Source organism: Macrobrachium nipponense, chromosome 5, assembly GCF_015104395.2.
Source record: "Macrobrachium nipponense isolate FS-2020 chromosome 5, ASM1510439v2, whole genome shotgun sequence".
NCBI lineage: Eukaryota > Metazoa > Arthropoda > Malacostraca > Decapoda > Palaemonidae > Macrobrachium > Macrobrachium nipponense.
In genome coordinates, this window is record NC_061107.1 from 26,005,315 (window position 1) to 26,017,814 (window position 12,500).

The 12,500-nt window shown below is 37.8% G+C and overlaps 1 long non-coding RNA gene across 1 annotated transcript in view; it reads right to left on the bottom strand.

Annotated features, from left to right (window-relative positions):
* LOC135215117 (uncharacterized) overlaps positions 1–12,500 on the bottom strand; it is a 46,245-nt gene that overhangs the window by 24,400 nt on the left and 9,345 nt on the right. The window contains exon 2 of the long non-coding RNA XR_010314577.1: positions 8,059–8,156. This is a non-coding gene — a long non-coding RNA (uncharacterized LOC135215117). The remainder of the gene's footprint in view (positions 1–8,058; positions 8,157–12,500) is intronic.

Below are 12,500 nucleotides of genomic sequence, written 5' to 3' on the forward strand. Positions count from 1 at the left end.
ACTGCTGGATATGTTGGTGCTCATCGGCTCTAAAATAACGTTGTCGCCGACTGCAAACGCCTCTGCTTCTACTTCATCTACAGTTCGACGATCGAGCCTTCTACTGCTGGATATGTTGGTGCTCATCGGCTCTGCACGCCCTTCAAGCGTTGGATGAGTACCCGCATACATGATCGACGTTCTTTTCGTTATTTCGTGTAGTAAGGTTTAGTGCAATACTAGTCAGAGATGTTTGTCTTGGTCAGGAGACAACGAAACAGAGATTAGTGGACAGGTTATCATCTAGTATGTTAAGAATATTTCTAGCCTGACGAATAATTTAACAAAAATAGAGATAGTGGTACTAGTAGTATAGTGAATTCTAATCGTTCTTTTTTCAGCCCCCCCCCCTGCCTGTTCCAGAACCAGCCCTAACGGGTGCTGGGGGTAATGGAGAACCGCAAGCCTCCGAGTGGTAGGTTCTGCCGGCCCCCCGGCGCGGAGCAGGCAGTGTTGGCAGCAGATTTCCCCTCCCCTCGATTTGTAAGTTCTCAGGATGATGAAAAATTTAGGTCTGATACAGACGAGTAGGGATAATTGGCTAAATAGTGTTTAGGAAGAGAAGTGCAGGCTTCTTCCGGTCGGTTTTTCTATTATAAAGTAGTAGTTTATAGAGGGACAGTGTCCTAGAGCCTATTAGTGTTTTCTTGCTTCTAGTTCCTTCCTTTCGTCAGAATCTTTTAGGCCATGGTTGGCCGTTCAGATCTGGTTTTCGGGTCCTGTCGGGTTCTGAGGGTTGAATACTTATCCTTCGTCTTTAAGGTTACTTTCCTCTACTTATACGATAGCGTAATTTTTAATATCGACTAATTCTCTGTTCAACGCATATCGACGTACGATAATTCGTTATGTAGTGAAATCGAATAAAATTAACTACGGCTAGCCTAGTGTTCACGATGATATATGTACAGTAGCCTAGCCTAGCCAAAAGTATTCGCTGTACTACATAACGGTAGTGATTTTTTATAGTGGACTAACGCTTTAGACTCAGGCATTCTTGACTACGGATAATTCAGTACAGATGTAATTGAAACGAACGAGAATCCGATCTTAGTATAATTCAATATGAATGTAATCGAACAGAATGAAGATCAGATTCTGTCCGACTAAAGCATTTAGTGTATTGTATGTATCATCATATTAGCGTAGTATAAATACTAACTCGGCAGTCATTCACGCTGGAATCAGCTGATGGCGAATACGGGTTTGCGTCGCCGTATCCACCTCATTCTTGTCCTGATTGGCTAGCGTAACTAACGTAAACAACTCTTCCTTACTTAGGCCAGGTTTGTCGTCTTGAAGGAGACGTGTTTTTTCAACTATGTTGACCATTTAACATAGTCAATACTGGTATCTTGTGGCATATAATTAGATGTCGGATACTATAAGGAATTCGTTGTATGACGTCTTCATACGTTTAACAGACTAATGGCTGTCAGTAATTACATTGTGCTTATGTCAATTACAGTTACAAAAGAATTACCAGTTGTATTATTAAATTACAGTGACAACTGAAATTAATATTTGGCCTAATAAAGTTAATTTAATTACCTTAAAATGTAATTTATTAATTTTCAATTAAATTGAAATATGTAATTTATTACTTTTCAATTAAATTACAATTACACAAGCTTGTCAAAACAGCACTGTTGTGAGGAGGCGTGGCTTAAACAGACAATGATGCCGGCTAGTCTTTTTTCCTTGGCTCCAGATTCAACCATATCACTTGGTCTCGGCTAATGTTTTTGTTTCTAGTTACCATAATGAGTATCTGGATACTTAGCTTATAAAACGAAGTCATGCTGTTCGTCATACGATGTAATTTAAGGCCAAAATTTGACTGATACGTCTCATTGGAAGCTAGTTTTTCCTTCGGCTTAGATGCGTAAATTTATCGATTCCGTTCGTTTTTCACTCGTTTTCATAGGTATTACGAACCTTACACTTGATTAATCTTTACCGGTGTGAAACAACAGTAAACGAGCTCTTTCATGCTGTTACTTTATTTTACCACGCTGCGTTTGAATTCATACAAAAGCTTGGGGACCTCTATCCAGGTTGCTGATGCACGTAATTTTTGCCTTATCAGCTTCAGCTACATTTATAACATGAATACAGTAATTACGTCGCACGCGGATGAATACAATAAACAGACGTTGTTATCGGATTCGATTACTTTCGCACGCCGATCAATACAATAAAGTGATGTTGCTATAGGATTCGATCGTATTAGCAACAAGTTCTCGTTCGGTTGTTCATAGCAGTACGCAGTATACGAGTATATTATCATTAAGATAATACCTTTTAACTTAGAAGAGGGTGCAAATTTATGGAGGTGGAGAAGTTAGACGATTGTAATATTCTCTCTCTCTTACTTTCCTGATTTCATTTTTTTTTCTCTACTATGCTGTTTTTCCACCCTCTCCTAACAATTGACTCGTTGTGCAACAGAGGTTTTTTCTTCCTGTTACACCTTTTCAAACATTTTTCTGTCAATTTCCCTTCAGCGCTCAATGACCTCATAGTTCCCAATATTCGGCCTTTGGCCTAAATTCTATTTTAAACCCTACAATCTCGCTGTCTGATGCACAATGCTGCCTACGCCAGCTGCGCGAGAGATATAGGAAGACTTATTTCCAATGTAGTTTCGATTTTAAATACTAACCCCATCGTAAAATCGAATTAACGCAAGTTAATTACAGTAGCTTCAATACGGACTGTATTCACGACCACGTCTTGAATAATTTCCTGATTTTCTAATGTTTCTCAGATTATCATGGGGAACAGAGTCGGTCTAGTTTTCTCTCGCCCAGTTTTTCTGTTAAAACTTATATTGGCTTTACACAACCTTCTTCAGCTGCTCATTCTTCGGATGTCGCTTCGGAGTCTTCTCGCTCATACTGTTTATATTTACCATATCACAGTAGAGCCAGTTTCATTGTTTCATCCTGAAATTTGAGAAGATTTCAATCCCTCTCTCTCTCCTCCTATCTCTCTCTCTCTCTCTCTCTCTCTCTCTCTCTCTCTCTCTCTCTCTCGTAGCACCTTCCACGGGTCCTGTAGTTCTCAGGCTGCTGATGTTGATGCTTCAAGGCGGTTCCGCAACTCCGTATTTTCATCCTTACTTGTTTTGAGATGTAATGTGTCCTCGTAGTTCTTGAGGAGGCTACGGCAGTTGGAGATTCACCTGCGCCATCGTTGATTGTATCGATACCGGTTGTCACCCCACCCACTCCTTTCATAGGTAGTTAGTAATCTTCCTTCTTCGTCCCATTTATATACCTTATTGGAGTGTGGAGACGTAACGTGCTTACCGCGGTAATTTCCTGGGGGGGGGGGGGGGGGGGGGGGGGGGGGGGGGGGGGGGGGGGGGGGGGGGGGGGGGGGGGGGGGGGGGGGGGGGGGGGGGGGGGGGGCACGGGGGGGGGGGGGGGGCCGTTCGCAGTTTCGTCTGCATTGTAATTAGCACCTTTTGTGCCCTCGGCCCCCTTTCTTAGGGTAGCTGGTTAATTCCTTCTGCGGCTCCCATTGGTTCCGCAGTTCGTAACCCGTTATTAAAGCACTGTATCGCACAGTTAGTTCTCCACCTGCACAATATTGGCGCTAGGTGTTCCTGTGGGTTACTCGTAGTGACTTTTCTCTCTCTCCTTATTTTCTCAACTTTTTCCTGCTGCTTTTCTGTTCCGTCCTTATGGGATTTTCAAGGTGGGTTCGACCTTGATTCCGTGTCTGGGAGTACTTCTTTCCGTCACTTGCTTCGGATTCCAGTCTAGGTTTAGTACGTATTGGCAAAGGGGGTTAGTTGGATCGCGTTTTGCGACTTCTTCGCTCTTAAGGGGTGTTGCTCGCCTATTGTAGTCGTCTGGTCTCGTGTCATAGTCAATGGTGAGTGCGGAGTTTCGCAGTAAATTGAGACTGGTTCAAGGTTAGGTCATCGTCTTGGTTGGTACATGTTTGGCGCAACAGTATGGGAGTTGACTCGCATGCGTGGTCGTTCATCGCCAAGGTATTTTCGGCTCAGGCGTAACGTTATCGTCACTGGAGAGTGATGGTATCCGCAGTCGAGTGACTAACTCTTACAGGTTTTGCGGAACTGTTGACAGACAGTTCGCTCTTGTGAGTGGGTGGACAGCGGTCGGACAGCAGGGGTTACATCATGATGTCTTGGGGGAGTGCGGGTTGCGCAGTCGAGTACGACTTGCACAGTAGTTTATGATCTTCTTGTTGGTATAATCGTTGCGCAATCGGATCGGTAGGCTCAGATATGATGGGATCTTATGTCGTTTGGTATCGAGCAGCCAGGTGTAGTAGGTTCGGGTTTTTGGGTGCTGCTTTTCTGGGTTCGGCTTTCATCTCCTTTGTTTTCCTGTTCCGGTGTGGCCGACAGGTCTGACAGAGGATAGATACCTTTGAAGAGAGACTCGTTTGCTAGTTGTGGGTTTTTTTGTTTTTGTTTCTCCGGCGAAGGAAGCGAGTATAACGGATTGTGGACTTTGTCCATTCTATCTTTCCGCATTCCAGGCTCCGGAGGGATCTCAGTTAATTCATGTAATGTTTGATATGTTGTATTCAACCTAACCAGCAGTCTCTCAAACATCAAGTAGGGTAGTCTGTTTCTTTTGGCGAGTCGGCAGTTTTTTTGGGGAATGACTTAAGCTAGCATCATTTTTCTGTATGAGGTAGCGGGTAACTCCTCTGCCGGAGTCCGACTTCCGGTTTACGAGTCAGTTGAGGTTTTTCTCTATTGGGTTCCTTCATTGATTAGTGTGGTAAGGGTTACGGATCATGAGGCTCGTATTTGGAGGACACCTTTCACAGCCACTCTGTGTGGATGTGGTGAGAGTTGATAGTTGGTTCTCTGAGCCTGGACTGTTTGATAACCTCTTCACATTGGGTTCGAGGGGGTTTGCATACCAGACTAACATTTCTGAGGGTTATGATATGTTTTTTTGGCAAGGAGAGGAGGGACTATTGTTAAATCATTGCTTATCAGGACACTCATAAGAATGGACTCTTAGTCAATCCAAGGGCGCAAGTATGCGGAGGGCTACCCTTTGGCTTCCAGAGGAATGTTTCGCTGTCGGCGATTGTGTAGGTGTTTTTTTTCTTGAGGTGGTTTTTCACAACACCGTACCTTAAGGAATTTCACTTTCTTCAGAGAGGTTACTCTCGGGGTCCTGTCGTTGCGGTAACTCAGTTTGATAGTTGGCTTGGTAGAGATAGGGTGTTAGAAGTTTAGGTAAGCAGTGATAGTCTAAATGAACTTCAGGGTGTTAGAAGTTTAGGTAAGCAGTGATAGTCGAAATGAACTTCAGGGTGTTAGAAGTTTAGGTAAGCAGTGATAGTCGAAATGAACTTTATGGTGTTAGAAGTTTAGGGAGGCAGTGATAGTCTAATGAACTCTAAGTGTTTCTGTTGGTCAAGCTTAGACAGTGTGTTTTGTCCCTTAGGCCCTTGAGGTTAGGCAGATCCCGATGATCATGTTGGAATAACAACTACTTCTTCAGCACAAGTCATCTACATCAGGTGAGCAGTAGAGAACTGAAGTCCTGCACGCTCAACTTCTCTCCATACAATGAGAGGCTATAGCCACATGGGAGCTTCACCATTTGTTTCCCCTCCATACATGAGAGGTATAGAATACCACATGGGAGGTTCTTCAGACTCAGGCGGTACCTATGGACTCGACACCAACGTATGGTACTATTCCTATGCAAGCATCCTCAGTTACTGAGCTGGACAACCAGGTGAGGAGATTTGTTTTTGTTTTGCCTCCATGAATAAGAAGTATAGCTTATCACATGGGAGGTACTTCTGACTCAGATAGTACGTTAGACTCAACACTGACTTTGAAGTACTTTCTTTGCAAACATCCACACCTCCGAGTTTCGATAACTAGGTGAGGATACATGCTTTTATACATGCTAGGTTGCTTATGAGTTACCTGCGTATTTTCCGTGTACAGGTCGGGCTGAATGAGATTGACCCCGCCTCCGACTAAATGTTGTTAATCGGGCTAATTCAGGTGTTCAGGGAGTGTATTGCAATATGAAGTTTTCATAATAAAACTAATATTGTAATACTTACTGAACACCCTGAATGATTCCCACCCTCCTCCCCACTTCAATTTGATAGTGAATGATTCAATTGAGGAATGAGGAGACAGGCCACTGGTGGCAGGTATTTGCGGCAGCGTTGCCAACGGTAACACAGGTAACTCATTTGACTAGATTTTACCTGCAGCGTTGGTAACACTGACAGTTTAAAATTACCCACTTAGTGGGTAAATGTGTGGGGATATAGTTCGGGCTGGTCAGTGACCAGGGCTAATTCAGGTGTTCAGGGAGTGTATTGCAATATTATTACTCTGCAACTGTAATTCATATTCACGGTTACATCTTTATTTCTATTATATCAAAACGGCCATTTTCATATCCACTAAAATAACCTCCTATCAATAGTTCACATTGGAATCTAACACATCCCTCTAAATTATGACGAAATATTTCATATTTCCACTGCATATTGCATAAAAACGCTATAATTCCCAATTGCTCATACCGCGTTCGTCATTAACCGAACCCCATCATCAATCATCATTTGGCACATATCTGTTATCGATTTTTCATCGTTTCAATCCAATAGTTTTTTTATATTTGCATTTGCTACTCTTCACGTTTCGTATTGATTATCTAACCAGGCCGGTTCCTTTGCCGCCTTGGATCTGTCTCAATTACAAGGGGACACAGCTGAATTGCTTTTGGAAAAGAAACATTCGACATCATGTTTTTTTTTTAATTATAGTTTTTTGTGCATTGTTATAGCAAAATACAATGGATGGCTAAAACTCTGGCTGCTTTGTCAAAATAATAAAGCTCGGTGAATGCATTACGTTCGAGTGACGCTTTTAGTCCATTCGTTTACTGGGACAAATAAAATCCACAAAAATATCAGCGAGTAGTATTTCAACGCCCATTCGTGTAATTATAGCGGTTGTCTATTTTGAGGTGTATTGGCAAAGGGGGAAATTCATGATCATTATGCAACAAATAATTTGAATTATATATATTTGGGTGATGTTTCATCTTTTCTGTACCGTTATTAAAACCAGTATTATCTTTTTATGCAACTTATGGTCCTGCGTTCAAAAATAAAGGCTTATCGCTTCGTTTCTTCAAAAACTCGTATTTAGAAACCAATTGCAAAATTTATAGTGTCAAATTGAGTTATCAGGAATCGTAACACCACATATAAATCTGACATGAAGAGTTGATATACAAAAGAGTTATACTACAGGCACTGATTTTTTCATTATAGTCCAGTGTTACTGTCAGTCAAAGAATGCATGAAAAAATAATATTACTCAAACATTTTTTCATCAGATGACCTGGCAATACATCTTCTAATTTACAAACACTAATTCTGTCCGAAGAACATTAATTCAATATTGTTATAACGATTTACCTCCTTATCTATTTATATTTCACGAAATTGCTTCCTGTCGTTTCTGATAGCCGCCCCCCAAAAAATCAGTAATTCGGAGGTTATAAATGGAAGTGGGATGATAGAAAAAGGTATTGCTTCCATCAATATGACGTGAATTATCATAATAATGGTTGGTGCTGTCAAAAATATGCCAGTTCGGTCAAATTTTAAATATCCAGAGTTTAAAATGCGGAGGAATATGAATCATTATATTCTTTCTCTTAATAAAACGAAATGTAATATTTAATCGTCGTCGCCTCCGTTTCACGGAGTCGTTTTTGTATTCCTAAATGTTGCAAAATATTGACATTACAAAGGAATTAATTACTTTTTACATAAAGGTGTGACAATACTACTGAATACCTATAATAATTAGGAATAAATACTTATGTGAAATACACAGGCTTAACTTTGGAATGGTTAGTTCTATAATTAAGCGACGACAAACTGATATTAGATGAAGTATCAATTAAATTTGTCCTGAATACATACTAATATTAGGGATGAACATCCGTGGAAACTACATAAACTTACCTTTGAAATAGCTGGAAGTCATCTTTCACCAAGAGGAATCTTTCTATTACGACACTTCCAACAGCGGTTTCCAGCAAGCCACATTGTTGCCCAGATCCCTGCAATAAAATGTTGACTATTTTAGTGCATTGATTAATTGTGCCAATATTTAGACATTTCCTGGGATGGAATCCGATCATACCTTTTCCAGCAAGATTTGTTACAGCGACCGATGATACTAACAAGGTATCCTCTGAAAAATGACAATGCTGATGTTCATTTCTTCATTTTTACTTCCCTAGTATATATTAATCATCTTTCTCTATTGCATTAGTTTGTTATTTGTAACTCCCTTGCCACATCGATTATATTGACAACTTAAGATGTAACTACTGCATTGTTGTACCTTAGGCATGTATTAATCTATAGTTTTATTCAATTGGTGCCAAGTATTTCATAAAATGCATGTATGTTCTAATTAGAATACTGGCAAATAGTAATATTAGAGTCACTTATCCTAACACAAGCTTTTTTACATTTTTCATGTATTTGAACTTTGTCAGTATGAATGTTCTTGAAAGTCATTGGTTTTGTCCTACAGCAACTTTTTTTTACCTTGCTGATATGTACATATGTATATATATACTAGCTGACCAATCCGGCATTGCCCTGGTATAATCTGACAGTCGATCATTTAACTTAGAAAGGAAGTAACATATGGGGTGGTTTTGATTAACATGTTTATTTAAAGCAATAAATTCAAGACAAAATTATTAATCGCAGGAAAGAATATTAATTTCAATAGTAGTACACATACTTTCCATGAGAAAAGATTTCAAGGAAGATGCATGAAAATTTTTTTAAGTTCACATCAGTTACATACAAAAGGAAGTAACTCATGGAGTGGTTTTGATTAACATGTTTATTTAAAGCAATGAATTAAAGTTGGAATTACAACCTTAGGAAAGAAATACATTTTCAGTAACAATACACACTTTACACAACAAAATAATTCAAAGGATATGCAGGAAAACTTTTCCAAGTCCAAAACCAGTGGAAAGTAGGTTTGGGATTACTGGGGACATCTTGGGGATGAAATGATGATATATTGCTGCTAAGGGCAGAATAACTTTACTATAAAAACCAACCTAGACTATTTCAGACTTATGTCAGAAATCTATGGCAGGTAAAAACAAGACCGGCCAACCTATTGTTTACCAACTTCGGCCAAGTCACTGAAGATTTTTGTTGTAGAGGATGTTTTTTGTATTTCATTCGGATGCCAAATTGGAGTTCCGACCCTGGAATAGGTGGCATAAATCCTCCCATGTGAGAAGCATGGCTCTTGCAAGTTGATGCCTACAACCTTGAGCAATTGCCCTTGTGCTTTGTGCTTTGTTGATGGTCGTTGCGAAAACGAGCTTGACAGGCAACTGGATCCTTTTGTGAAGACGTCTTCTCCTCTTCCACATCCAGTTAGAATGATCGCCTCAACCAGGTTGGGAAGAACCCAGACAGCTCCGAGGAGTTCAAGAATTCCATTGGACAATTGATGACTTTGTTGGGATTCGTGATGACGTTGATGGAGCGGTAGGAATGTCCACTGGAAAGCAGCATTCTCTGGACCTGCAAGTAGATTTTATTCACACTTGTTTTTGGGGACAGATCGCTCTTTTCTGAAGTCAGTCATACTAGTGGTAGTTTCTTTGGATGTCGGGAATCACTCCTGCCACCAATTATTGTTGGAGCTGACAATGGAGCAAAAGTTCTCAGGGAACGCAACAAGTCCTGTTTGTGCATCAACAGGGGCCCTTCCCATATCCCAAGATGAAAAGCTGCTCAGAAAACAGTCCCACCAGAGGGCAATTGCACCCTCATGTTTGTGGTCAGCTTGAAATTTGGATTCCTCTCCACACGTAAGATATCTTAAGACAGCCATTCATTCCATCAGCGCTGGTGCCACGGATGATCACTGGAGTGATCATCCGTGGCCTCTATCCACAAGCCCTTCCCCTACCCCTTTACCCTAGTAAACACTGTTGCATATAGTTTTTCGAAGTTTCTCACCAAGACGTAATAGGTAGGCTTGTTCGCAACTGTACATCTAGCACTGGGTTTCTTCAAAGATGTTTAACTTGGTGATAACTCCGACCATCTCAAGTCAGTTTTCGTTTGAGGCCACTGGCAATAAGGTTGTGGCAGGTGGTGGAAAGGCGACTGTCATGGAAGCAGGTGCTCTTGAATCAAGCTACTATGAGATTCAGAGCCTTTGTTCCGGTGTTTTTCCAGAATACATTTTTTTTCTGTGCATTTGACAAAGATATTACTTAGCCATAATATACTTTACATCCCTGCCTAATTTTCGGCAGTATTCTTTATTAATTATATTAGAAAAAAGTATATTCATAAGAGTAAAATATAGCAGCCGAAGCCAGTGACAGAACACTCTAATGTATGGTTTCAAACTTATGTGTGACATAAACATGTGACATGACGACTCCTCCCACAAGTGTGATGACGACAAACAGCTGTCTCTGAAATTCTGAGTGAATATTCAAACCCTGTAAAGGCTTCAAGAATGGCTGCTACGAAAAGCCATTGTTCCCGTAGTTGCAAGACAGCTTTTGTGATTCAACTTGCACAATTGTTTAGAAGTGAGGCAGCCCGTGGCAAACCTTATGGAAGCTTGAACAGGTAAATGAATAATAGGGCCCTTTTTTGGGTAAGGACTACACCCGCACATCCAAGGCTACCAAGTTTTCGTCATTTGTTGACTTTCATAAGGTGAGGAAAAATAATCATATATGCTCTATTTATTACAATGATCGTCAGTCGTTTAATACCTGTGATGAGGGTTCAGGTGTCTGGCTTTTGTGAGGTAACAATAAATGAACGGTAAGTGTAGTAACCAGATACTTGGCACTTCGTAACAATATATATATATATATATATATATATATATATAGATATATATATATATAGATATATATATAGTTATATATATATATATATATATATATATATATATATATATATATATATAGTGTGTGTGTGTGTGTGTATCTGTATGATATCTATATATATATATATATATATATATATATATATATATATATATATATATATACATATATATATATATATATATAGTATATATATATATATATATATATATATATATATATATATATATATATATATATATATATATATATATAGAGAGAGAGAGAGAGAGAGAGAGAGAGAGAGAGAGATAGAGAGAGAGAGGAGAGAGATATATATATATATATATATATATATATATATATATATATATATATATATATTATATATATATATATATATATATTATATATATAAGTATATATATATATATATATATATATATATATATATTATATATATATATATATATATATATATATATATATATATATATATATATATATTGTTAGGAAGTGCCAAGTATCTGGTTACTACACTTACCATTCATTTATTGTTACCTCACAAAAGCCAGACACCTGAACCCTCATATCAAGGAATTAAACGACTGAATACTCTAAAGGCAACAGTGATCCCTTAAACACTTACCAGTATTGCAGAAAATCAGACTAAGTTTATCAAAACAGGTGTGAGGTAATCTTGTAAGTAATTAAATTAATCAAACAACTTTAAAAAGTCTAAGTATTTCCCTGATTTCAGAAGTCTAAGTACTTCCCTGGTTCTAAGTCACTTAAAGTAAATTGAAGGAAAGGAAATCAATTACCACCCTATGTTTCTACCTAACATAAATATAATCATAAGTAATGCAAATATACTGGTTAGAAATGAAATACTTATATAAAAAAATTTTAAATACAAAAATTTATTATTAAGCTCAAAATTTATAAGTGAAATTCACAATATCAGGGAGAATACTGTTACTGAAAACAAAGTAAAGTTTAATTAATTCTTGAATCAATTAAATAAAATTAAATCTAAATTAATTTATCACAAAATTCAAGAAAATTAATTAAATTGAAATTCAAAATTGTTAGGCAATAATTGATAATTTGAAATTAATTCACAAGTGCTAAACAATAATAATAAAACTTAAAAGAATTCTAAGTAAATGCAAATTATTCACATATTGTTTAAATTTATTAAATGTGCAATGATTAAGCAATGAAAATAACTAAGTCCAATTAAGTTGTGAATGCAATGAAAATATAAAAATAAAAAAGACACACTTCAATAAGAATTATATATATATATATATATATATATATATATATAGTATATATATATATATATGGATAGATAATATATATATATATATAGGTATCTATATACTAGTATATATATATATATATCTGATATATATATATATATATATATATATATATATATATAATATATATATATATAGATATATATATATTTTTAGATAGATATATATAGATTATAGATATATATAGTATATA